Genomic DNA, 24,811 nt, shown 5'->3' with positions numbered 1-24,811 from the left:
TGAACAGAGCGTTGACATCAACAACATTATTCGACGTCACTGGGGCATATTGGGTGGTTGTCACAATATGGTTAAGGAATTTCTTTCCCCCCCTATTATGTCCTATCGCAGATCTAAGAGTCTTAGGGACCAGTTGGTTAGGGCAGACGTAGGAACCTCAAAAATGTCAAGACAACTCACACTGACTGATGCAAGTGTTGGTTGCTTTCCATGTTTGTCCTGCGTAAATTGCAAATACATGGTCAAGGGTAGGTCCTTTATACACCCACAAACTGGGGTGGCATATCAGATAAGACATTATCTGACTTGTGACTCCAATCACGTTGTTTACGTGATTGTTTGTCCATGTAATTTGCTATACGTTGGAGAAACATCAACTGACTTCAAGACAAGATTTAATAATCATCGACTTAGTGTGAGGAAGAAACGGCTGGATTTACCAGTCTCCAAACACTTTACCAATCATAAACACACTGAGAAAGACCTGAGGTGTTACATCATTGACCATATACCAATGCCAAGGAGAGGTGGCAACAGGATTGGACTCCTAAAAAGGAGAGAGCTCAAGTGGATCTTTACGCTTAATTCTCTACAGCCATGTGGTCTTAATGTGGACTATAGGGTTGGAGTGAGTTAACTGCGTGGTTTGCCCTCTCTCGTTGCATTCTGAATGTCGACTGTCTTTCTGTGTAATATGTGATTTGTGTATACAAAACATATATTCTAGGGTTTATTCTGCAAGTCTTTTCTGGTCAAGAACAAGTTTTTTGATCTTTGTAAAAAAATTTTAATGTATTCTTCTTTTCTCTCTTTTTTCTTTTTCCTTTTTTATTTTTTCAGATAAATGTTCATTGGATTCGGAGTTTGGGGAGGTGGCATTATGCCCATGGGGGCTGTGTGGTCACGATGTCTGGACGCGTCTGCCCATGCACTACATGATCTTTAGACTTGTGCATTCCTTAAATAACTATTTCTGTATTTTTAACCCAGATTCCGTTATTAGTATGGCGGGGTGTGATGAGGAGAACCCTCAGAGTGAGGTGGCGATGGATGGACTTTGACTGAAGTAGCGGTGCGACTCGGCATTTACATGCGGATGCGCTACCGCTCTATAGTCTTGGTGGGGTGCCCACTTCAATTTGTAGGTGTTGGCCTTCTCCTTAGTCCTCTTAGCCGCTGAGACACTCGGACATGTACATATGTCCTTTTTCACCCCTAGCCTGCGATATACCGGGAGGATTAGTTGTTTTCAATAGCAGCGTAACTCAGTGGGCGTTCTGCCCTTATCCAAAATGGCCGCGTTAGCATTGTAGCCCAAGAGCGCATGCGTTGCGTGACGAGGCTAATGCTAGACGGAAGCACAGTTTATGCGTCATAGGGGCATGCGCGGTTGCGATCCAGGCACGCCGGATCGCACATGTCTACATGGACAACAGCCGCTCTCCCTCCCGCTTCCATTATGGTTATCACCTGTAAACAGTAAGCACTTTGCACTTTATGTAATCATTCACAGCTGGCACTTGTTATGTGATTTGTGTAATATAGATGTATTGTACTACGTATATCTATTATATTATCTTGCTATTGTACGTATCACGATTTAATATTCACACATGTTTGGCTTCATTGCTCTTTATATGTATATGGCATCATGTAGTTTGGTTTTTTTATTAATTATGTACACTTAACATGTAATTGCTCTTAATTGGTTGAAACACTATATGTACCCAGAGTTTTTGATGTATGCACACTGCTTGAGGAAGGCTCCTGTGTATGAGCCGAAACGTCGCTGTTGCCTATGGGTAAATAAAGTTTATTTTATTTTTATCCAGTGGAGTGCTGCCCTTTTTTCCATTTTTTGTGTTTGTTGGATTGGCTTATATCCACATCTGGGCCTGTGCACCCTTCCCTTCCAACTTCATTGTGACGGTGCTGCCATTCCTTTTTTTCTTTTATATATATATATATATATATATATATATTTCTTATCAGTTGAATATATATGTTCTTCTAATCCTTTAAATTAGAGAGTTCTGGCTCTGATATTTGTATTTTGTTGCTTATATTTTCTTTATTAAACCTTCCTTGCATTTATCTCTGAGTACTAGGTTACTAACTGGAGAGGTAAGAGGGAGGGGGCCTTATATGGGCTGGTCCACAAGTTGTTTCCTGTCCCTGAGAAGGCGGGATAATCTCCATGTTACTGCCATTGTGGAGGCTTAAGGGAAAAAACTATTACCGGTAAGAGTAATGTATGTCTTTCTCGTCACATATTGTCACGGCTGTATGTGGGCAACAATAGTAATACACAGTACAGAGCTACTGACTGGACCCAGAACTAGGGAGGATAACGGGTGACCCCTGTCCGACCCTCAACGCTCTCCCTATTCTGCTAAAGCACATGCCCGGATCCAAATGGCGGAAAGAGGCATGCCCACGTGCCTAAGACTAATGACCACTGTAACCCCTACAATAGTGGAAGGGGCACGGCCACCAGTGCCCTACTCAGTATATGGAGGGAACCGTGGCCACCTCAGATCCAGTCAGAAAATAAACAGGAACACAACAATGTCTGCACACTTAGCTGACGGTGTTGCAGCCGCAGAGAAGACGGATCCAAGGACAGGCTGGCAATATCCAGAGTGCTAGCTGCAGCAGAACACAGGTCCAGTGAACTGATAGCTACAAGTGAAGAAACTAAAGCCAGAGCTACAACTGAAGTGAGAACTATAATCCACATCCTATCATAGGAGGAGGGGTGATATAAAGAGAGGAAAATCAAACACATGAAGGACAGCTGTGGTGAAAGAAACCAAAAGTAAACAGAGTAGTGAGAACTCCTCCCAGCTCTAGTAGTGACATCATCACAGGGGTGGAGAAACAGAGCTGTGAGAACGTCCCAAAGCTCTGGTAGTGACACATATTGTATTTTATGACAGTGGTAAAATTTAGTCAAAATATTTCATTTTTATTTATTAAAAAAAATACCAAATTTACAAACTTCAATTTCTCTACTTTTATAATAGATAGTAATAACTCCAAAAATAGTTATTACTTTACAGTCCCCATATCTCTACTTCATGTTTGAATCATTTTGTGAATGCCAATTTATTTTTTTGGGGACGTTAGAAGTTTAGAAGCAAATCTTGGAAATTTTTCAGAAAATTTCCAAAACCCACTTTTTTAAGGACCAGTTAAGTTATGAGGTCACTGTGGGGCTTACATAATAGAAACCACCCATAAATGGCCCCATTTTAGAAACTACACCCCTCAATGTATCCAAAACTGATTTGTTAACCCTTTAGGTGTGCCACAAGAATTAATGGAAAATGGAAATGAAATTTCAGAATTTCACTTTTTGGCAGATTTTCCATTTTATTCCATTTTTACAGTAACAAAGCAAGGGTAAACAGCCAAACAAAACTCAATATTTATTGCCCTGATTCTGTAGTTTACAGAAACACCCCATATGTGGTCGTAAACTGCTGTACGAGCACATGGCAGGGCGCAGTAGGAAAGGAACGCCATATGGTTTTTGGAAGGCAGATTTCACTTGGATAATTTTAAGCTGCCCTGTCACATTTGCAGACCCCCTGATGCAGTAGAAACTCCAAAAAAAATACCCCATTTTGGAAACTACGGGATAAGTGGCAGTTTTGTTGGTACTATTTTAGGGTACATATGATTTTTGGTTGCTCTATATTACACTTTTTGTGAGGCAAGGTAACAAAAAATAGCTGTTTTAGCACCGTTTTTATTTTTTGTTATTTACAATGTTCATCTGACAGGTTAGATCATGTGCTTTTTTTGGTTATTTGTTTCAGTTTTACATAATACATTTTTTAGTGTCTCCATATTCTGAAAGCCATAACTTTTTTATTTTTTGGGCGACTGTCTTAAGTAGGGGCTCATTCTTTTCAGTATGAGATGACGGTTTGATTGGTACTATTTTAGGTTGCGTATGACTTTTTGATCGCTTGGTATTATATTTTTTGTGATGTAATGTGACCAAAAATTGCTTTTTTGACACTTTTTTTTTTTTTTTATGGTGTTCATCTGAGGGGTTAGGTCATGTGATATTTTTATACAGTAGGTTCTTACGGACGCGGCAAAACCTAATATATATACTTTTAAATTATTTGTTTTATACAATAACAGCATTTATGAATAAAAAAAATCATGTTTCAGTGTCTCCATACTTTTCTTTATTTTTTGGGCGATTGTTTAGGTAGGGTTTAATTTTTTGCGGTATGAGATTATGGTTTGATTGGTGCGATTTTGGGATGCGTATGACTTTTTGATCACTTGCTATTACACTTTTTGTGATGTAAGGTGACAAAAAATGGCTTTTATGACACACTTTTTATTTTTTATGGTGTTCACCTGAGGGTTTAGGTTATGTGGTAATTTTATACACCAGGTCTTTACAGACATGGCAATACCTAATACGTCTACTTTAGCCATATTTTTTGGGCAATTTTCTTAGGTAGGGGCTCATGTTTTGCAGGATGAGGTGACGGCTAGATTGCTACTATTTTGGGGGGCATACGCCTTTTTGATCGCTTGGTGTTGCACCAAGGTAACCAAAAAAATGGTTTATTTAGCACAGTTTTTATTTTATTTTTTGGACGATGTTCATCTGAATGGTCAGGTCATGTGATATTTTTATAGAGCTGGTCGATACGGACGCGGCGATACCTAATATGTCTACTTTTCTTTTTTTTTTTCCTATTTTTTAACAATTTTCTTTATTTTGGGAAAAGGACGCTTTTTTTTTTTTTTTTTTACTTGAAACTTTTAATTTTTTTTTTACTTCTGTATTGCCATTGTGAGAGATAGGATTTAATCCTCTATACATGTATAGTGTGAACATTCTGTAGTACACATTTTTGTCCACTAGATGGCCGCAAACCAGATGTATGAGCCATGTGTGCATTCTTTTGTTTAAGATCAATAGGGGGAGGGGGAAAATTGGGATTACATTGCAGTTTTCAAATCTACCTATGAGCTCAGAGTTGAAGTTGCTGAAACCACTCCTATCAGGTTAAGGAGCCAATAATCTCTACACCCATTTTGTGATATCATGTCTGCTATATATGTGAATGTATTTTCCAATAAACAGGGTCTTGCTCAGGGGGATGAGGAAGTGCTTTCCCATGAAACCAACTAGTGTGTCTGGTCTCATTATGAAAGCAGTATAGCACGTTCATACTTATACTTCTAATCGATTTGGCACCCCACAAAGAAGAAAGAAATCGGATGAATTGCGTTGACACCATTCATTGGCTGTAATACGCTTCAGCCAGCTTGGATCTCACGGAAGGCAGCCACGATGCTTAAGGAAGGCCGTCCGATCAGAGCGCCGTACATGTACGGTGCTGTGCGTTAAGTCACATCCGATTGCACCGGACATGTACGGCACAGGTCGTTAAGGGGTTAAATGTCTGGTTTAGCTATGTTATTATGTCTGAAAACCTGTTTTTCTCTGGCTGGAAAAACTGCTGTGTTATTGACTTTGAGTATCGTTGAAGCTCTAATGCAAGTCTATGAGAGACGGGAGTTGTAACTTTGTATTTGTTATGGTGAGTTTCTCCACTCCACCCCTCCCACTAGAAGGTTCTAGTTAGTCTAGAAATGGTATATAAGGACAGCAATCAGAGCCCCTAGTGTTCTGCAGTTAGGGAACGGTGCTTGGAGGGGGATACTCTGCCAGACTGCATGAGTGACCAGAAGAAGACGCTGAGACGGGATACTCTGCCACAGCCCTGGGTCTCCAGCCTTTAGCCAGGGTACCAGCCTTCTGAGAGAGAGAGAGAGATGGACAGCTAGCTCAGGTCTTTCCTCAGCAAACCCTCAAATCCTTCTGTCAGGAAGGAGACTGGAGAAGACAGCCCTATGCCTTGCCTGTATTTTTTTGCACCTGAATTTCTCCAGTAAAGAAGCACACTGGTTTACTGCAGACCCTGACTCTATGGACTTAATTCCCATTGGGGTGCATCTCACCATCTCTTTGGGAGAGCAGCAACACATGGTGACACTTCGACAGAGTCTGGGGGACCCAGAGTTGCAGCGCTACTGCAGTGCCAGGTATCAGACCCCTCAATCTCATCCAATCTGATAGTTATGGCCTATCCTGATAATAGGCCATCAAGAAAACCCCTTTAATGACATACGCATTTATTTAGAGCATATGGTGGTCTGATGGACCAATCTTAAAGGGGTTGTCTGGGTTCAGAGCTGAACAGACATATCCCCTTCTTTATCCAGGCAGCCCCTCTGAGGGGAGCATCCAACATTTATCGCACAGGACAAGGGCTTTTTCTGCAGATCCGGTGATGTTACAGGGTTTCTGCTAGGCGAAGGGTTCTGCCTAGCAGCTTTGCAGGTGACATCACTGGCACTAATGGGCAGGCTTTAGCGCTGCCCTAGCCTGTAAAACAAGTGAGAAGCCTCCGCCTAGCAGTGTAAAAATGTAAATAAAAAACATGAAATGCTCCGATGCTCATCTCAGAGGGGCTGCCTGGGTGAAAAAGGGGATATGCTCGGATTCAGCTTTGACCCCGAACAACCCCTTTAATTTTTATTTACTGTGCTGCCTACCTAATTTTTGCCAAATTTAGGTACCTGTTGAGAAAGGCTTGTACGCCGAAACGCGTCCTGGTTATAGGACACTTTCTGGAAATGAAATAAAAGAAACCTATTTGCAAAGACACAGCTGCTGGGATTTGTTGTTCCATCATACCTAATTTTTGCAACTTTTTTTTACATGACGCATGGGGCTTTTTTCTTAATATGTTTTTCAGAGATTTATTTTCTTTTTAATTCAAACTCAAGCTCCTTATTCTTTATATAAGCAGATTGACACCAAAATAAATGGTTAAAATAGGTTCCCTGTTTTGGTCATATTGACAGTTTTTTTTGTTTCATGTGAAAATTGAAACTATGCAGATGTTTTTTTCTATTTTATTCTCACTTGTATTTTATTATATATTTTGATACTTTTAAAATATATTTTGGCCTATGGGACATTTACACATCACTAACTGTGGCATCCAAATGTGACAAGTCACGCTTCTGCACCATAACGGCCCCTCCCTGGCAAGGTAGAAACCACTATGTGCACAAAACAAGCAATTACCTACAGAATATATTAAAGGGGTATTCCCATCTTAACAATCACATCTCACATTGTCCCTTATGTAAAGTTGCTGAAAAATGCAAATACCCTTAGTTTTCTTTTTTCTCCTTTGTTCCCTGGCTTGTTTATAATTGGTTTCCATGGGATACGGCCACCTGTGCCATCCTGCAGTGATGGCCGGGCTTGCGCATTAGTTATAAACCTGGCGAGATTCTCAGGAGCGGTCCTGGTATGATCATGCGCAGTAGCTCCCGGCCACCTCTCTGCAACTACTTCAAGGGTTTCTGTAAGCAGGAAAATGGTTATTAACCTGGCTGACATTAGTGATGTACTAATGTCAGCTGAATATAACTATATTAGCGCCATCTCACTGCGTGGGTCTGTTATTGAGAAAAAATAACTTGTATAATATGCAAATGAGCTTCTAGGAGAGGGGGGGGGGGCGTTGCTCCTGCTCCTAGAGGCTTCGTTCTCCCACCTCTGGCCACGCCCTGCTACACTTGATTGACAGGGCAAGGCAGCGTTGGTCTCCTCCTGCCAGCCCTATCTGCCGTGGAAATCTCGCGCCTGCGCCGTCGCGTTTAGTATTCAGCGCAGGCGCAGTGAGTGAAGCCGTCAGCTGGCGAGTGTCCTTCACTCACTGCGCCTGCTGACAGAAACCCTTGAAGTAGGACGGCTCTGGGACGTGTTCAGCAGCAGTTTTTGAGCTCTGCTTGGCAGTTAGGTAAAGGGAATAGGAAGAGTGGAGCCCTCGTCAGGGCTGTCAGTGTGCTCTGATGTTATCACACTGTTGTTATCTGTATGTACGGAGGGGAAGCTGATACAAGGAGCGGCTATAGCCGGGGACGGGAGCCTTTGTCATCCAGCTCTCTGCACTGGAGTTCTACTTCAGTGCTCACCAGGCAGCTGACATACTAGTGATATATGTACAGCTGTTGGGCTATGTACCTGGACGGGAGCAAGCCGTGCAGCTGGGGAGAATGAGAGCTCAGAAAGTGTAGTGCTATATGGATGTGAAAGGTATGACTACAGTCTATATACTATATATACTCAGCACCTCACTCAGTTTCTCCCTGTTTAGTCCCTGTACACTTTACTATATGGCAGCATCAGGAACACACATCCAGAGCTCTGCATATCATCATGTGATAACATAGCTCCCCCCACATAACAAGCACAGTAGGGGAAGCAGGAGCAGAAAGGCAGCTGAAGATAATGCTAAAGTGGGTGATGGGAATACCCCTTTAAGGGGCAGCATCCAAAACCATCCATGAGAACAGTAAAGGATCACTAACCCCCCCCCCCCCCCCTTCCCCTGCCTCCGAGGTATCGTCAACACCTCTAGAAGTATTGTCAGGTGTAAGATATCCGATTAAAAACCCAGATAAAACTGTAACTGTGCCTGAACATTAGAGATCCTCTAAATAAAACATTATCTCCGTATCACCATACAATAATAGGAATGGGAATAGTCATAGGAAACAAAATAATCAAAAATTCAATATATCCAATAAAATATTTTATATCAAGTCTTCAATGATAAAACTTAAACAATCCAGAGCTGGTGGGACATACAAAAAAATTAAATAACCAAGGATTCCCCCACTGGTAAATTCATTTGAGATGAGTGAACCACATGACAAGAGGGGGCCCCACTTGTTGGGTTTATCTACAGGTACATTTTGGTCAGGGTGTGCAGATTAAGATGATATTCCTTTAGGAGGACGAGTAATGGCTTCTATGTAATGAGGCAATCCTCACCTGGGTCACTTGTTGGGAGACCTTGCACATTACTGATGAAGCCCAGTAAGAGCTGATGGTTTCTTGACAAGCTCATATTTGACGTTTTTAATTTTACAAATACTTATAAAAGGTAGAACAGACTGGGGCTGGAATAGGAAGATAGTTATCTTTTTATATCAGGCCCTATAGGTTTTTTTTTTTATTTCCTCTCACCAAACATTTTTGTTTAGAGGGGATATATATATACAGTATAAACTTTAACTTTTAACTGGATCTGTCCTATGATGACCGGTATTCATTCAATACAGTAGACAATACGTGTTTGGGGAGCTCTCACAGTGGTCACAATCATCACTCCTAGCCCTCAGACACCTCTGGTAACTCAAAGCAAGGTTCTGTTTTATCTCCCTGTAAGGCCCCTTTCACATGAGTGAGTTTTCCTCGCGGGTGCGATGTGTGACGTGAAAGCATAGCACCCGCACTGAATCCTGACCCATTCATTTCATTGAGTCTGTGTACATGAGCGTTTTTTTCACGCATCAGTTCTGCGTTGCGTGAAAAACGCAGCATGTTCTATATTGTGTGTTTTTCACACAGCCCTGGCCCCATAGAAGTGAATGCTAGGAAATGTTTGTAAACCTTCAGTTTTTATCACGCGTGTGAAAAACACATCAAAACGCATTGCACCCGCGCAGAGAAAAAACTGAACGCAATCTCAGACAAAACTGACTGAACTTGCTTGCAAAATGGTGCGAGTTTCCCTGAATGTGCGCTCGTGTGAAAGAGGCCTAAAAAGGAGTATCTGATGGAATAAGGCCAGTTAGCGACACTGACTACCATAAAAACACATAAGGGAGGTCACTAAAGGGCTAAGCATGGAGATGGCTTCTCTCTGTAAGTTTTTTGATGTGTAACAAGAGCTGATTTCCGATTAAATCATTTTCCACATTCTGAACATGAATATGGTTTCTCTCCTGTGTGAATTCTCTGATGTACAACAAGATCTGATTTATGGTTGAAACATTTCCCACATTCTGAGCATGAAAATGGCTTCTCCCCGGTGTGAACTCTCTGATGTCTAATAAGAGCTGAATTATTATTAAAACATCCACTGCATTCTGAACATGGATATGGCTTCTCTCCTGTGTGAATTCTCTGATGTACAACAAGATGTGAATTCTTGTTAAAACATTTTCCACATTCTGAACATGAAAATGGCTTCTCCCCTGTGTGAATTCTCTGATGTATAACAAGAGCTGATTTATCTCTAAAATATTTCCCACATTCTGAACATGAAACTGGCTTCTCCCCTGTGTGAATTCTCTCATGTCTAACCATATCCGATTTAAATCTAAAACATTTCCCACATTCTGAACATGAATATGGCTTCTCTCCTGTGTGAATTCTCTGATGTGCAACAAGATTGTGTTTATAATTAAAACATTTCCCACATTCTGAGCATGAAAAAGACTTCTCTCCTGTGTGAGTTCTCTCATGTCTAACAATATCAGATTTAAATTTAAAACATTTTCCACATTCTGAACATGAATATGGCTTCTCTCCTGTGTGAATTGTCTGATGTGCAACAAGACCTCGTTTACACTTAAAACATTTACCACATTCTGAACATGAAAATGGCTTCTCTCCTGTATGATTTCTCTGATGTATAACAAGACCTTGTTTATGCTTAAAACATTTACCACATTGTGAGCATGAAAAAGACTTCTCCGCTGTGTGATTTCTCTGATGTCTCAGTAATTCTGAATTATATCTAAAAAATCTTCCACATTCTAAACATGAAAAAGTCTTCCCTCTTACATGAGCTGTTTGATGTTTAACACCTTTTCTGTGACTTTTATTCTGTGTTACAGTCTGTAAGGGATCAGAAGATTGGACCTGTTTAAAAGGACCAAATAATACATTTTTGCTGTGATTGGATGAAGATATATCTTGGATACTGGCATGCTCTTCATATATATCTTGTATGATACCACGATCATCTACTTCAAAATCTGAAGATACCAGATGTTTCTCTAAGTTCCTGGTACAGTCATCTGCCAAAAACAAAAGACATTTTATTATTGATCAATAATATACCAAAATAGTCTATTGAAATTTTATTACATTTCAGTATAAAAAAAATCCACAGAAAGGTATGTCACAAAATACAAGAATTAACTGACTAAAACAGTGGTGGCCAAAAAGATCACGATCTAATAATTGACCAAGGGGCATAACTACGCCAGGTTGGCCCCCACCTTGAGTAACTTCCCTGCAACCTCCACCCAATCAGTCATTTGAAATACATATAAATTAGAGGTGGGGCGACAAATCCGTCGAATCCCTTTGAATCTTGCTGGATTCGAAGGATTCGTGGACTCGAATCCCGACCTCATTCACAAAAGGGAGATGAGTGTCTGCTGGGACTCGAACCCACGACTGTATCAGAGGCAAGGCATTTACCCACACAGCTATAAGAGCTGCATAGCTACGGACTGAAAAAATATGAGACTTCTACTGTAGACTCTGTTAGCTGTTATAGCCAGTGTACATCTATACACATGACAGCTGCCCCAACACACCTAGCTCTGCTATACCTCTATATGACAGCTGCCCCAGCACACTCAGCTCTTCTATATCTCTATATGACAGCTGCCCCAGCACACTCAGCTCTGCTACATCTATATATCTGTAAGTATTACTATACAGTAGATAGATATAGCAGAGATGAGTGTGCTGGGGCAGCTGTCATATATAAAGATATAGCAGAGCTGAGTGTGCTGGGGCAGCTGTCATGTGTATAGATGTAGTAGAGCTGGGTGTGCTGGGGCAGCTGTTATGTGTATAGATGTAGCAGGGCTGGGTGTGCTGGGGCAGCTATCATATATAGCAGAGCTGAGTGTGCTGGGGAAGCTGTCGTGTATAGATGTAGCAGTGCTGAGTGTGCTGGGGCAGCTGTCATAGAGATATAGCAGAGCTGAGTGTGCTGGGGCAGCTGTCATCTGTATGGATGTACACTGGCTATCAAAGCTATGACAGAGTTTACAGTAGAAGTCTGATATTTTTTCAGGCAGTGGCTATGCAGCTCTTATAGCTGTGTGGTTAAGTGCCTTGCCTCTAATGCAGAAGGTTGCGGGTTCGAGTCCCAGCAGAAACTTTTCTGAACTACACAAGCACTGACTCCATATATGGACATACAACGCGGGACACAGGCCGGAAGAGCCCTGCATCGCATCGCTGACATGGAGGTAAGTATAAGCGTTTTTTTTTTTTTTTTTAAATACCCGACTGTTACTGCCACATGGGGGGAGCGGGAGGCACTTGATACTGGCACATGGGCGGGGTTTGGCACTATGATACTGGCACATTGGGAGGGGGGGAGATGGCACTATGATACTGGTACATTGGGGGGGAGATGGCATTATCATACTGGCACATTGGGGGGGGAGATGGCATTATCATACTGGCACATTGGGGGGGAGATGGCACTATGATACTGGCACATTGGGGGGGAGATGGCACTATGATACTGGCACATTGGGGGGAGATGGCACTATGATACTGGCACATGGGGAGGTGGGTGGGAAGGAGAGAGGCACTTGATACTGGCACATTGGGGTGGAGATGACACTATGATACTGGCACATGGGGGGGAAGGAGAGAGGCACTTGATACTGGCACTTTTGGGGGGGCGAGATGGCACTATGATACTGGGACATGGGGGGGGGAAGGAGAGGGGCACTTGATATTGGCACATGGGGAGGTTTGGCACTTGATACTGGCACATGGGAGGGAATCTATGGGGACACTTACTGGCACATTATTGGGGGGCATTATGGGGGTCCCTTTTTACTGGCACATTATTAGGGGACACTATGGGGGCATCTACTGAGGCCACAAAGAAGGGGTATTTTATATGGGGGGCTCTGTGTGGTACTAGTATTATCAGGGGGTTTATCTGTTTCTGCAGTATTGTATTGGGGAGCACAGCGGCACAGTATTGTGGTAGGATGATTTGTCCAAAAGATGCAAGAATGATGGAAAAGTAGTAAACTAATATTTTTCTTTTGTCAAACTGCAGAGATGAAAAATGGCTGAAAACTGGTGATCTGGTCTGAAAGGAGAAGATGAGGAAAGAGAACATCTACGTCAAAGAGACGTCACTGGATGTAAGAGGTATGTGCGCTGTATTACCCTGTATTTCCATTTTTTTTCGAATCCAAATCCAAATACTTTGTTAAAAAAGTAAGGACTCTTTTTTTTTCATATTGAAAGAATATTAAGTTTGGATCACTTTGTTTCTTACACCGTTCACACAATTCTTATGTACAGGATTCGTAGGATTCGAGATTCGAAAGATTCGAGAACCTTTTTGGATTCGGATTCTAAAAAAAATTGGATTTGTCCCACCTCTAATATAAATAAAACATTTCCTAGCACTGGACAAGAGGCGCTGAATGCCCCACTTAGTTCCCCAGACCATAGTTATCTCCCCTAGGAGTCCCTTTCACGGTATAATTCCCGTTTAGTGCCCTCAGGAGAATGCCCCCTTGATGTCTCCAAACAGTAGTTATGCCCCCTTAGTGCCCCCTTATAATACTGCTTTCCCTTAGGCTACTTTCACACTCGCGTTTTGTGCGGATCCGTCATGGATCTGCACAGACGGATCCGTTCAGATAGTACAACCGTCTGCATTCGTTCAGAACGGATCCGTTTGTATTATCTTTAACAAAGCCATAGCGTCTTGAACCCCATTGAAAATCAATGGACGACGGATCAGTTTTCTATTGTGCCAGATTGTGGCAGTGAAAACTGATCCGTCCCCATTGACTTACATTGTGTGCCAGAACGGATCCGTTTGGCTCAGTTTCATCAGACGAACAAGCAGCGTTTTGGTGTCCGTCTCCAAAGCGGAATAGGGATGGAACGGAGGCAAACTGATGCATTCTGAGCGGATCCTTTTCTATTCAGAACGCATTAGAATGCAAACTGATCTGGTTTGGACCGCTTGTGAGAGCCCTGAACGGATCTCACAAACGGAAAGCCAAAACGCCAGTGTGAAAGTAGACTTAGTGGCCCCACACAGTAGTTATGCCCCCTTCTACAGTAGTACTGTCCCTTAGTGCCCCCCTTTATATCAGTGAAGCTCCTGTACTATGAATAAAATTAATAAAGTAATACCGAGCACATCATGCTCCTTCCAGCAGCAGACATGATGTGATGACGTCATCTCTCCTGCTGAGCTGAGGAGAGCGCACAGGCCGGGGGATTATCTCAGGTCTGTGCGCTCTCCCTCACAGCCCAGCAGGTACAATGACATCACTGTATCACACCTGCTGCTGGGGAGAGTGCAGGCCGGGGAATGAGACCTGGGCTATAATGGATGACAGATACAGCAGCTGGACTCGGAGGGAGGAGAGTAGAATGGACAGTAGGAAGCATAGTCCTGTCACTCTCAAGTAAACAAACTGGATGGCACGCTCCATAAAATCTTCCTTTTTTTCGTGGATTAATATTAAGGGCCTGCGATTCATATATAAACACCATCCAATGATAATGAAAATTCTATCACTACAGATGAACTATTTCGTGAAATTAATTTCAGGTGTAATTCTGATGAATCAATCAGAAGAGTCAATTAGGGAATGTTAAATAATATGTGATCCAGTATTACTTGGTATTTAATGTAGAAGATTTATTATACTGCACACTGACACCATTTATACTGATACAAAAGGGCGATGGAAGGTCCCACCAGATACCAACGGCCATCTGACCAATGATTGCTCATAAAATCTGTCAGATAATCTGTTGGTGTAAATGCACCTTTAGATGTAAACAGCAGATCTTGATGATTTGCTTGCCCAAATGCATTCAGCATGGCAGAACATTCCTCAGACCATCATTAACCCGTTAGTGACCAGCCTGTTTTGGGCCTTACTGACCAAGCGTTTATCTTCCTTTTTTCATCATCGCGTTGCAAGAGCTATAACTTTTTTATTTTTCCGTCTATATAGCTTTATGAGGGCTTGTTTTTTGCAGGACAAGTTGTAGTTTTTAATGGCGCCATTTCGAGGTACACATAACTTTGATTAATTTTTATTAAATCTTTCTGGGAGGGAGATGGGAAAAACAGCAATACTGCTACTGCGTTTTTACGTTATAAATTTCACGGCGTTCATTTTTCGGTATAAATAACATAATATCTTTATTCTCTGGATCAGTACGATTACAGTGATACCAAATAAATATAATATTATTTACGTTTTACTACCTTTTTGCAGTAAAACCCCCCCCTTTTTTTTTTTTAAGAAAATAATGTTTTTGCATTGCCGCTTCCCAAGACCCATAACTTTTTTATTTTCCTTTCTATGGATTTGTGTGAGGGCTTGATTTTTGAGGGACGACTATTTTTTATTGGTATTATGGCGCTTTTTAATCGCTTAATATTACTTTTTTTGTTCGGTGGCAACTAAGAATAAATTAGCCATTCTGTCTTTTTTTTTTTTTACGGCTTTCACAGTAGGGTATAATTTATGTGATATTTATGTAGTCCGGGTCGTTACGGACACGGTGTATTTTCAATGAAAAAAAAAGCTTAATTTTTTTTAATGAGATTTGTTTTATTGAATAAATGAGTTTTTTATTACTTTTTTTTTTACTACTTTACCCACAAGGAGACTATAACAGATAGCTTTTTGATTGATATTAAAATGCAATGCATTATCCCTATAGTTCATTGCATTTTAATGTTAGTGCTTTTCTGACAATGACCAGCAGGCTGCGCCAGAGAGGTGCAGCCTGCTGGAAATTACTCAAGGCTGGTCTGGGGCCTACACGAGACCCCAGCCAGCCTTCACACACATCGGCACCCCGTGATCGCATTTACGGGGTGCCGATGGGAGACATAGAGAGTCCACTCCCTCTGTCAGCACTTTACACGAGGCAGGCGCCATTGTCCGCGGCATGTAACGTGTTAAACAGCCAGGATCAACACTCCTGTCAGTCCGGGCTGTTAGAGCAGCGCCGTGGGTCCCCCGTGCAGCGCTTAGACTGGGCCACCGTAAAAAAGTGGCGGCTTTGCCTAAGGCCCTTTAGTGACCGCCATAAAAAGGCGTATGGGTGGTTACTAAGGGGATAATAACCCCATTGATAACATGTCAAGGCGTGTAGGTGAATTTATATATGCATGTGTAGGAAATACAGATTTTTAAGAATTTTTAGGAAAATAATGTAAGCCATACACTCACCTAAAGAATTATTAGGAACACCTGTTCTATTTCTCATTAATGCAATTATCTAGTCAACCAATCACATGGCAGTTGCTTCAATGCATTTAGGGGGTGGTCCTGGTCAAGACAATCTCCTGAACTCCAAACTGAATGTCAGAATGGGAAAGAAAGGTGATTTAAGCAATTTTGAGCGTGGCATGGTTGTTGGTGCCAGACGGGTCGGTCTGAGTATTTCACAATCTGCTCAGTTACTGGGATTTTCACGTACAACCATTTCTAGGGTTTACAAAGAATGGTGTGAAAAGGGAAAAACATCCAGTATGCGGCAGTCGTGTGGGCAAAAATGTCTTGTGGATGCTAGAGGTCAGAGGAGAATGGGCCGACTGATTCAAGCTGATAGAAGAACAACGTTGACTGAAATAACCACTCGTTACAACCGAGGTATGCAGCAAAGCATTTGTGAAGCCACAACACGCACAACCTTGAGGCGGATGGGCTACAGCAGCAGAAGACCCCACCGGGTACCACTCATCTCCACTACAAATAGGAAAAAAAGAGGCTACAATTTGCACGAGCTCACCAAAATTGGACTGTTGAAGACTGGAAAAATGTTGCCTGGTCTGATGAGTCTCGATTTCTGTTGAGACATTCAAATGGTAGAGTCCGAATTTGGCGTAAACAGAATGAGAACATGTATCCATCATGCCTTGTTACCACTGTGGAGGCTGGTGGTGGTGGTGTAATGGTGTGGGGGATGTTTTCTGGGCACACTTTAGGCCCCTTAGTGCCAATTGGGCATCGTTTAAATGCCTGAGCATTGTTTCTGACCATGTCCATCCCTTCATGACCACCATGTACCCATCCTTTGATGGCTACTTCCAGCAGGATAATGCACCATGTCACAAAGCTTGAATCATTTCAAATTGGTTTCTTGAACATGACAATGAGTTCACTGTACTAAAATGGCCCCCACAGTCACCATATCTCAACCCAATAGAGCATCTTTGGGATGTGGTGAAACGGGAGCTTCGTGCCCTGGATGTGCATCCCTCAAATCTCCATCAACTGCAAGATGCTATCCTATCAATATGGGCCAACATTTCTAAAGAATGCTATCAGCACCTTGTTGAATCAATGCCACGTAGAATTAAGGCAGTTCTGAAGGCAAAAGGGGGTCCAACACCGTATTAGGATGGTGTTCCTAATAATTCTTTAGGTGAGTGTATATTGTATTGGTATCCTGTTCTCAGCAACTTCCTGGTAATTAGTTCCTATACGTGTCCTCTCAAAGCCAGTGTGAGCGAGTCCTGTCTATCCGGACAACGGGCCATTAGCATCAAAGGTACTGTAGTTGTCAATTATCTAAACCAGCGATGACCAACCTACGTCCCGCGGGCCAAATCCGGCCTGCAAAGCTGTGTCATGCGGCCCGTGTGATTCCCTGGAAAAAGTCTAAGGTGTACCAATACCCCCACATTCATCAGCGCAGTGAGCGCTGTGAACGGCACAGGCAGCGCAGCGATGCTGCCTGTAACTAAATAACCAATAGCAAAGCTCCTTACAGCAAGGAGCTTTGTTATTGGTTGGTATAGGCAGGCGCCGAAGTGATACAGGTCCTACAGCAGGGGAAGCCGGCGGAAGGAGGGGCGGCTCCAGGGGTGGTTGTTGTAAGGAGAGCGGGGCGCGCTGCCTGAGGACCTTGGGAAACATGACAGGGCCGCTGGAGAGATAAGGAGCCGTGAACTCATGTGACTGGTCCCCGGTGACCCTGCTCCCCCCTCCTCCTATCACACCACTAGTGACCATGCTCCCCCCTCCTCCTGTCACCTCACCAGTGATCCTGCTCCCCCCTCCTCCTGTCACCTCACTAGTGACCCTGCTCCCCCCTCCTCCTGTCACCTCACTAGTGACCCTGCTTCCCCCTCCTCCTGTCACCCCACTAGTGACCCTGCTCCCCCCTCCTCCTGTCACCCCACTAGTGACCCTGCTCCCCCTCCTCCTGTCACCCCACTAGTGACCCTGCTTTCCACTCCTCCTATCACCCCACTAGTGACCCTGCTCCCCCTCCTCCTGTCACCCCACTAGTGACCCTGCTCCCCCCTCCTCCTGTCACCCCACAGGGAAGAAGCTGAACAGACTCCACCGACTACGATGGGATCCGTTCAGTTTGGGATCCTGTCTTTTTACCGGACACAAAAGTGCTGCATACAAGGTTTTATGTCTGATCTTTTGACACAATCTGCAACAGAGGCTCCAAACGCAGCCTCCAACGCAGATTTGAAGGCCTAAGTATTATGTATTTTAGTAATGCTCACACGCGCCCCCTCACAGTGTTTGCACTTCTTTCTGGTAAAGCCACCTGGTTGTGGCCCGCAAAATGTATACCATAATCACAATAGACAATAGGGCTCCCAAAAACTATAGCACTCCGTATCCTAAATATCAACTATAACTCCTATCATAAAACACAACGTAGTGATACCCAAGTACAAAAATATATATGATTTTTATTAGTTCAAGTAATTAAAAACGGGTAGAAAACGGTGGCGATCGCTTGAAGAAGCAAGATGCGAAACGCATAAGGGTATATGATCACTGGTCGGTATTCTTTGTTACGCTGTACTGGAACTTTTGATTATTTTATTATTGTGCTATTTTCTTCTGATCTCATGCACCATTTGGCGTATTATGTTTTGCACTATGCACTTTATCATACTGTATGAGACACTTTAGATCTGGGGTATAGCTATTACTATCATTATTACTTTCATCCCAGTAGTTTATGATATGTACTTGCTGACAGTGTGTTTTTATTTGTCTGTATATGACTGCCACCGTTATCTACCAGTTTTTAATTACTTGAACTAAAAAAAAATATATATATATTTTTGTACTTGGGTAGCACTACGTTGTGTTTTATTATAGGAGTTATATGAAATTTATACCATGTCTAGTGTGGGCATCACTGATCTAAAGAATGGCTGACAATTGTCCAGTAGGTGGTACATGGCGAGTGGGGCAGGAAAATGCTGGAAAATCCCAACATTCCAGCTGCTTCTATCAGTCTTCAAGAGTTCACTGAAAATTGCTAGAAAACTATAAGGAACAACCAAAAAGATGTGTCCAAGCCATATTCTAGACAATGCTAGGACTAGCTGTTAGGAAGGAAGGAAGGAAGAAGCGAAGAGAAGAGGCAGAAGAGAAAAGAAAAGTGCTACAGAAGAGGAAACCTGGAGGGGCCAGAGCAAAGACCGGGACTGGAGAGACATGAGAAGACCTCTGTATAGTAACTACACTGTACTGTAGAGGGATAGCAATTTGTGGTTTAGTTACCAAAATGGTCTTGGGAGTAACTTTATTATTAGTAGTAATTATTATGTTGCTTGAAAAATCCTGTAACATCCTGTTCTCCTGTCACATCCTGTTCTCCTGTCACATCCTGTTCTCCTGTACCATCCCGTTCTCCTCTAACATCCCGTTCTCCTCTAACATCCCGTTCTCCTCTAACATCCCGTTCTCCTCTAACATCCCGTTCTCCTCTAACATCCCGTTCTCCTGTCGCATCCTGTTATTTGATTGTTTCAGCTTATTATTCTGTTGTATTCTTCTTCTCCTCCCCCCTTTTCTGTACGCTACTCCTCTTACAGTTTTGGGGTTACAAAACGCCAAACTTTCCACACTTCTTCGACCTATAGTGAGGTAAGTTGCTTGTGCTTTAATAAGCGATCCCACCCTCCGGGCCCCTGCGGCGGACCACCGAAGACCCCTTTTTTGCCATTGACTGACAGGGAATTTTTTTTTTAAATCGCTCCCACTCGCACACTTTTGAAGCTACACTCCCCAAACTCGGACCACATATTGTTGGTGTCAACATGAATAAAAAGGGGGGCATGGCCTGCTGAGCGAGGTGGATGGAGGACAGGAATAGGCGCAATAACCTGAAATTCAGGAGGTATTCCAGATTCGGTGCCTCCTTCAGACCTCTATAAATACCTGCAAGATCTTCTTCAAGCTGCCTTACCAGATGCTGATCCTCAGTTCTTTCTCATTGATCGTGCGCATCGTCTTCCTAAACCGAAACATGTGGCTGAAGCTCTCCCAAAAGATGTGATTGCTAGAATCCATTTTTATCATTTTAAGGAGGACTTGATCTCTGCGGTCAGAAGAAATAAGGGCCTACCACACCCATAGCAAAAAATTCAGATCTATTCTGACCTTTCTTATGCTACACTTCAAGCCAGAAAGAACCTCTCTCCTGTTACCAATGTTCTAAGAGAGAAGAAAATTGTATACAGATGGGGTTTCCCACTCAAGCTTCTGATTTTCAGAAGGGACAGTCCTCCTGAAAGAGTGGAACATCCCGGTTTCCTCTGCTGGGGACCACCATACTGCGAAGAATCCTTCTCGTCTGCATCCGGATTGGTCTACTGTGGGGGACTGATTGCTCCATGTTCAGATGAACCAGGATAGTCCTACGGACTCTTATTTGAATTACAGGGGAAGCTCCTCAGTGAACTAATTGTTCCCCGTAAGGTTTTAGGATCCGCAACACCTGGGTCCCTGTTAGAAAATATTGTTCTACAATATGTGTCTCTTTTACATTGTTCTGTTTTACCCTCTCTATTTCTTCAGATCTCCAGATATGCATTATTATTATTGTCAGCTCTCAATATTAAGTGCCTTTCCAATGATTAGAGCATTTTTAAGATGGGTTTGGGATGGCGGTTAAAATTATGTCCATTAATGCTAAAGGTCTAAACTCCCCTTATAAGAGAGCTTCATTGTGGAAGGAAGTCCGCCGTAACCAGGCTGACATAGTATGTGTTCAGGAAACTCATTTTGCCAAACTAAAGCTTCCAACATTTTCACAAAAGGGCTTTTCTAAGATATTCCTAGCTAACTCAGACAAAAAGAAGGCTGGGGTGGCTATCTTGGTGAAAGATTCTCTGAGCATTCAGATAGACAAAGTAATTGAAGATGAGAAAGGCAGATATATCATTCTAATAGGCATGATTGGAACAACTACTTTGACGCTAGCTACTATATATGCTCCAAATAAGTCCCAGATACGGTTTCTGAACAAAATATTTAAAAAGATCAGGAGCGTTCAAAAAGGCCATTTATTTCTATGTGGAGACTTTAATATTATCCCTGATAGAGTGATTGATTCTACAGGAAGAGGCAGGACTCCTTCCCCTACCATTGGTAAGTGGCTGGGAAACTCCGGCTTATAGGATACCTTTCGCTGTCTGAATGCTTGCTCACGAGAATAAAGGGAGTGCAGAATTATTAGGCAAATGAGTATTTTGACCACATCATCCTCTTTATGCATGTTGTCTTACTCCAAGCTGTATAGGCTCGAAAGCCTACTACCAATTAAGCATATTAGGTGATGTGCATCTCTGTAATAAGAAGGGGTGTGGTCTAATGACATCAACACCCTATATTAGGTGTGCATAATTATTAGGCAACTTCCTTTCCTTTGGCAAAATGGGTCAAAAGAAGGACTTGACAGGCTCAGAAAAGTCAAAAATAGTGAGATATCTTGCAGAGGGATGCAGCACTCTTAAAATTGCAAAGCTTCTGAAGCGTGATCATCGAACAATCAAGCGTTTCATTCAAAATAGTCAACAGGGTCGCAAGAAGCGTGTGGAAAAACCAAGGCGCAAAATAACTGCCCATGAACTGAGAAAAGTCAAGCGTGCAGCTGCCAAGATGCCACTTGCCACCAGTTTGGCCATATTTCAGAGCTGCAACATCACTGGAGTGCCCAAAAGCACAAGGTGTGCAATACTCAGAGACATGGCCAAGGTAAGAAAGGCTGAAAGACGACCACCACTGAACAAGACACACAAGCTGAAACGTCAAGACTGGGCCAAGAAATATCTCAAGACTGATTTTTCTAAGGTTTTATGGACTGATGAAATGAGAGTGAGTCTTGATGGGCCAGATGGATGGGCCCGTGGCTGGATTGGTAAAGGGCAGAGAGCTCCAGTCCGACTCAGACGCCAGCAAGGTGGAGGTGGAGTACTGGTTTGGGCTGGTATCATCAAAGATGAGCTTGTGGGGCCTTTTCGGGTTGAGGATGGAGTCAAGCTCAACTCCCAGTCCTACTGCCAGTTTCTGGAAGACACCTTCTTCAAGCAGTGGTACAGGAAGAAGTCTGCATCCTTCAAGAAAAACATGATTTTCATGCAGGACAATGCTCCATCACACGCGTCCAAGTACTCCACAGCGTGGCTGGCAAGAAAGGGTATAAAAGAAGAAAATCTAATGACATGGCCTCCTTGTTCATCTGATCTGAACCCCATTGAGAACCTGTGGTCCATCATCAAATGTGAGATTTACAAGGAGGGAAAACAGTACACCTCTCTGAACAGTGTCTGGGAGGCTGTGGTTGCTGCTGCACGCAATGTTGATGGTGAACAGATCAAAACACTGACAGAATCCATGGATGGCAGGCTTTTGAGTGTCCTTGCAAAGAAAGGTGGCTATATTGGTCACTGATTTGTTTTTGTTTTGTTTTTGAATGTCAGAAATGTATATTTGTGAATGTTGAGATGTTATATTGGTTTCACTGGTAAAAATAAATAATTGAAATGGGTATATATTTGTTTTTTGTTAAGTTGCCTAATAATTATGCACAGTAATAGTCACCTGCACACACAGATATCCCCCTAAAATAGCTAAAACTAAAAACAAACTAAAAACTACTTCCAAAAATATTCAGCTTTGATATTAATGAGTTTTTTGGGTTCATTGAGAACATGGTTGTTGTTCAATAATAAAATGAATCCTCAAAAATACAACTTGCCTAATAATTCTGCACTCCCTGTATACCTATTATTTCCCTCGCCATAGAACTTTCTCTTGTATTGATTTAGCTGTTGTGGACAGATCCTTACTTACTACAGTATGCTCGGCTAAGATAGGAACAACTTCTTGGTCTGACCACGCCCCGATACTCTGCATGGTCTCCATATCTCAAACCTCCCCTCCTCAAAGGTCTTGGAAAAATAATGTATACTTCCTTAGACATCCTAACTATGAAGGTCAAATGGAGTCTAGTCTAACAGAGTATTTTCAATACAAGATAGAAAATATTAGCCCTTTCCTTTTATGGCAGGCTCATAAGGCTACTATAAGAGGATTTCTGCTAAAACAAAGTTCATATTTTAAAAAATGTAAGGAAGCCAAACTATCCTCAATACTGTCAGAAATCACTAAAGTAGAAGGTACAGTATGTTACAGGTTAACCCCTCATTAGGTCGTTGATGTCTCTCCGATATGAACTTCATTCCATTCTACAAATAGATTATGACCGCCAAATTACCTCCCTACGTATGTTATATTACCGTTTCTATAATAAACCTAGCAAACTAATGGCGAGAAAGGTGAAACCTTTGGTACAAAAATCTAATATACCATTCATTTTAGACACGGATGGTACCACCAAACTATATCACCCCAAAGACATAGCTGATGCTTTTAGCACATATTATACTAAGCTGTATAAATTTCAATTTAGACCCTTTGACACCACAACCCACGTCTGAGAAAATATCATCCTTTTTAGATGCTATTCACCTTCCCTCTTTGAATGAAGACCAACTAACTGACCTTAACTCTCCCATCACTCAAGTGGAAGTGTAGGCCGCCATAAAAACTCTCAAACCAAATAAAGCGCCAGGACCCGATGGCTTCTCAAATAAATATTATCAAATTCATGCCCCAACGCTGCTCCCCCTTTTAGTAGACATGTTTAATGCTGTCCTAAACGGCCAACAATTTCCAGCAGATATGCTTCAAGCTACAATAGTCACAATCCCAAAGCCAGGTAAACCAGCGGATTCCCCTGCTAATTTTCGTCCTATATCGTTACTCAACAGCGATGTCAAATTATATGCCAAGATCATTTCTCACAGACTCCTACAGGTTCTTCCGTTGATAATTCATAGTGACCAGGTAGGATTTACGAAAGGTAGACAAGCCTCGGATGGCACTAGACGCATTTTAGAGATAATGCAGAGGGCAGCGAACCTTCGGACGCCTTCTCTGCTCCTTACGCAGAGAAGGCGTTTGACCGAATTCATTGGGACTTTGCATTTACAGTATTAAGTAAATTTGGATTTAGAGGCCCTATCTTAAGTGCTATTCAAGCTCTATATTCCCAACCCTCAGCCCGGGTCTTAGTAAATGGGACCCTGTCTAAGCCGTTCCCAATCACTAATGCGACACGTCAAGGATGTCCTCTTTCCCCCTTTTTGTTTCTGCTAGTGATGGAACCTTTTGGAGAAATGATTAGAATGTCAAGTGGCATTAGAGGAATCTCGACTGGTCATAGACAGCATAAAATAGGTCTCTTTGCGGATTACGTGATTTTGACTCTCTCAGATCCACTAACATCCCTGAGAACAGCTATGAACATTATCTGATCGTTTGGAGAAGTCTCTTATTATAAAATAAATGAAAACAAGTCTCAGATTTTAGCCATTAAGATCCCGCCATCACTGAGGGAGGTGCTTAGAGGAGAATTTCCGTTCCAGTGGGCTGCATCCTCTGTGACCTACCTGGGAGTTCAGCTATGTTTCCCACTTTCAAAGCTTCTGTCATGCAACTATGACGTCCTGCTCAAGTCCCTCCAGTCGGAACTTGACAATTATTCAAAAATAGAGCTATCATGGCTAGGCCGTATAAT

General features: G+C 42.4%; 1 protein-coding gene and 1 pseudogene across 1 annotated transcript in view; one reads left to right on the top strand and one right to left on the bottom strand.

Annotated features, from left to right (window-relative positions):
• Window positions 1-24,811, top strand: part of LOC121003516 (zinc finger protein 208-like) — a 2,651,670-nt gene that overhangs the window by 1,911,988 nt on the left and 714,871 nt on the right. The window lies entirely within an intron of this gene.
• Window positions 1-24,811, bottom strand: part of LOC121004241 — a 159,906-nt pseudogene that overhangs the window by 125,290 nt on the left and 9,805 nt on the right.

This window comes from Bufo bufo, chromosome 6 (assembly GCF_905171765.1).
Source record: "Bufo bufo chromosome 6, aBufBuf1.1, whole genome shotgun sequence".
NCBI classification, from domain to species: domain Eukaryota; kingdom Metazoa; phylum Chordata; class Amphibia; order Anura; family Bufonidae; genus Bufo; species Bufo bufo.
The sequence above is the reverse complement of the archived record's forward strand: the minus strand, read 5'-3'. Positions and strand labels throughout refer to the sequence as shown.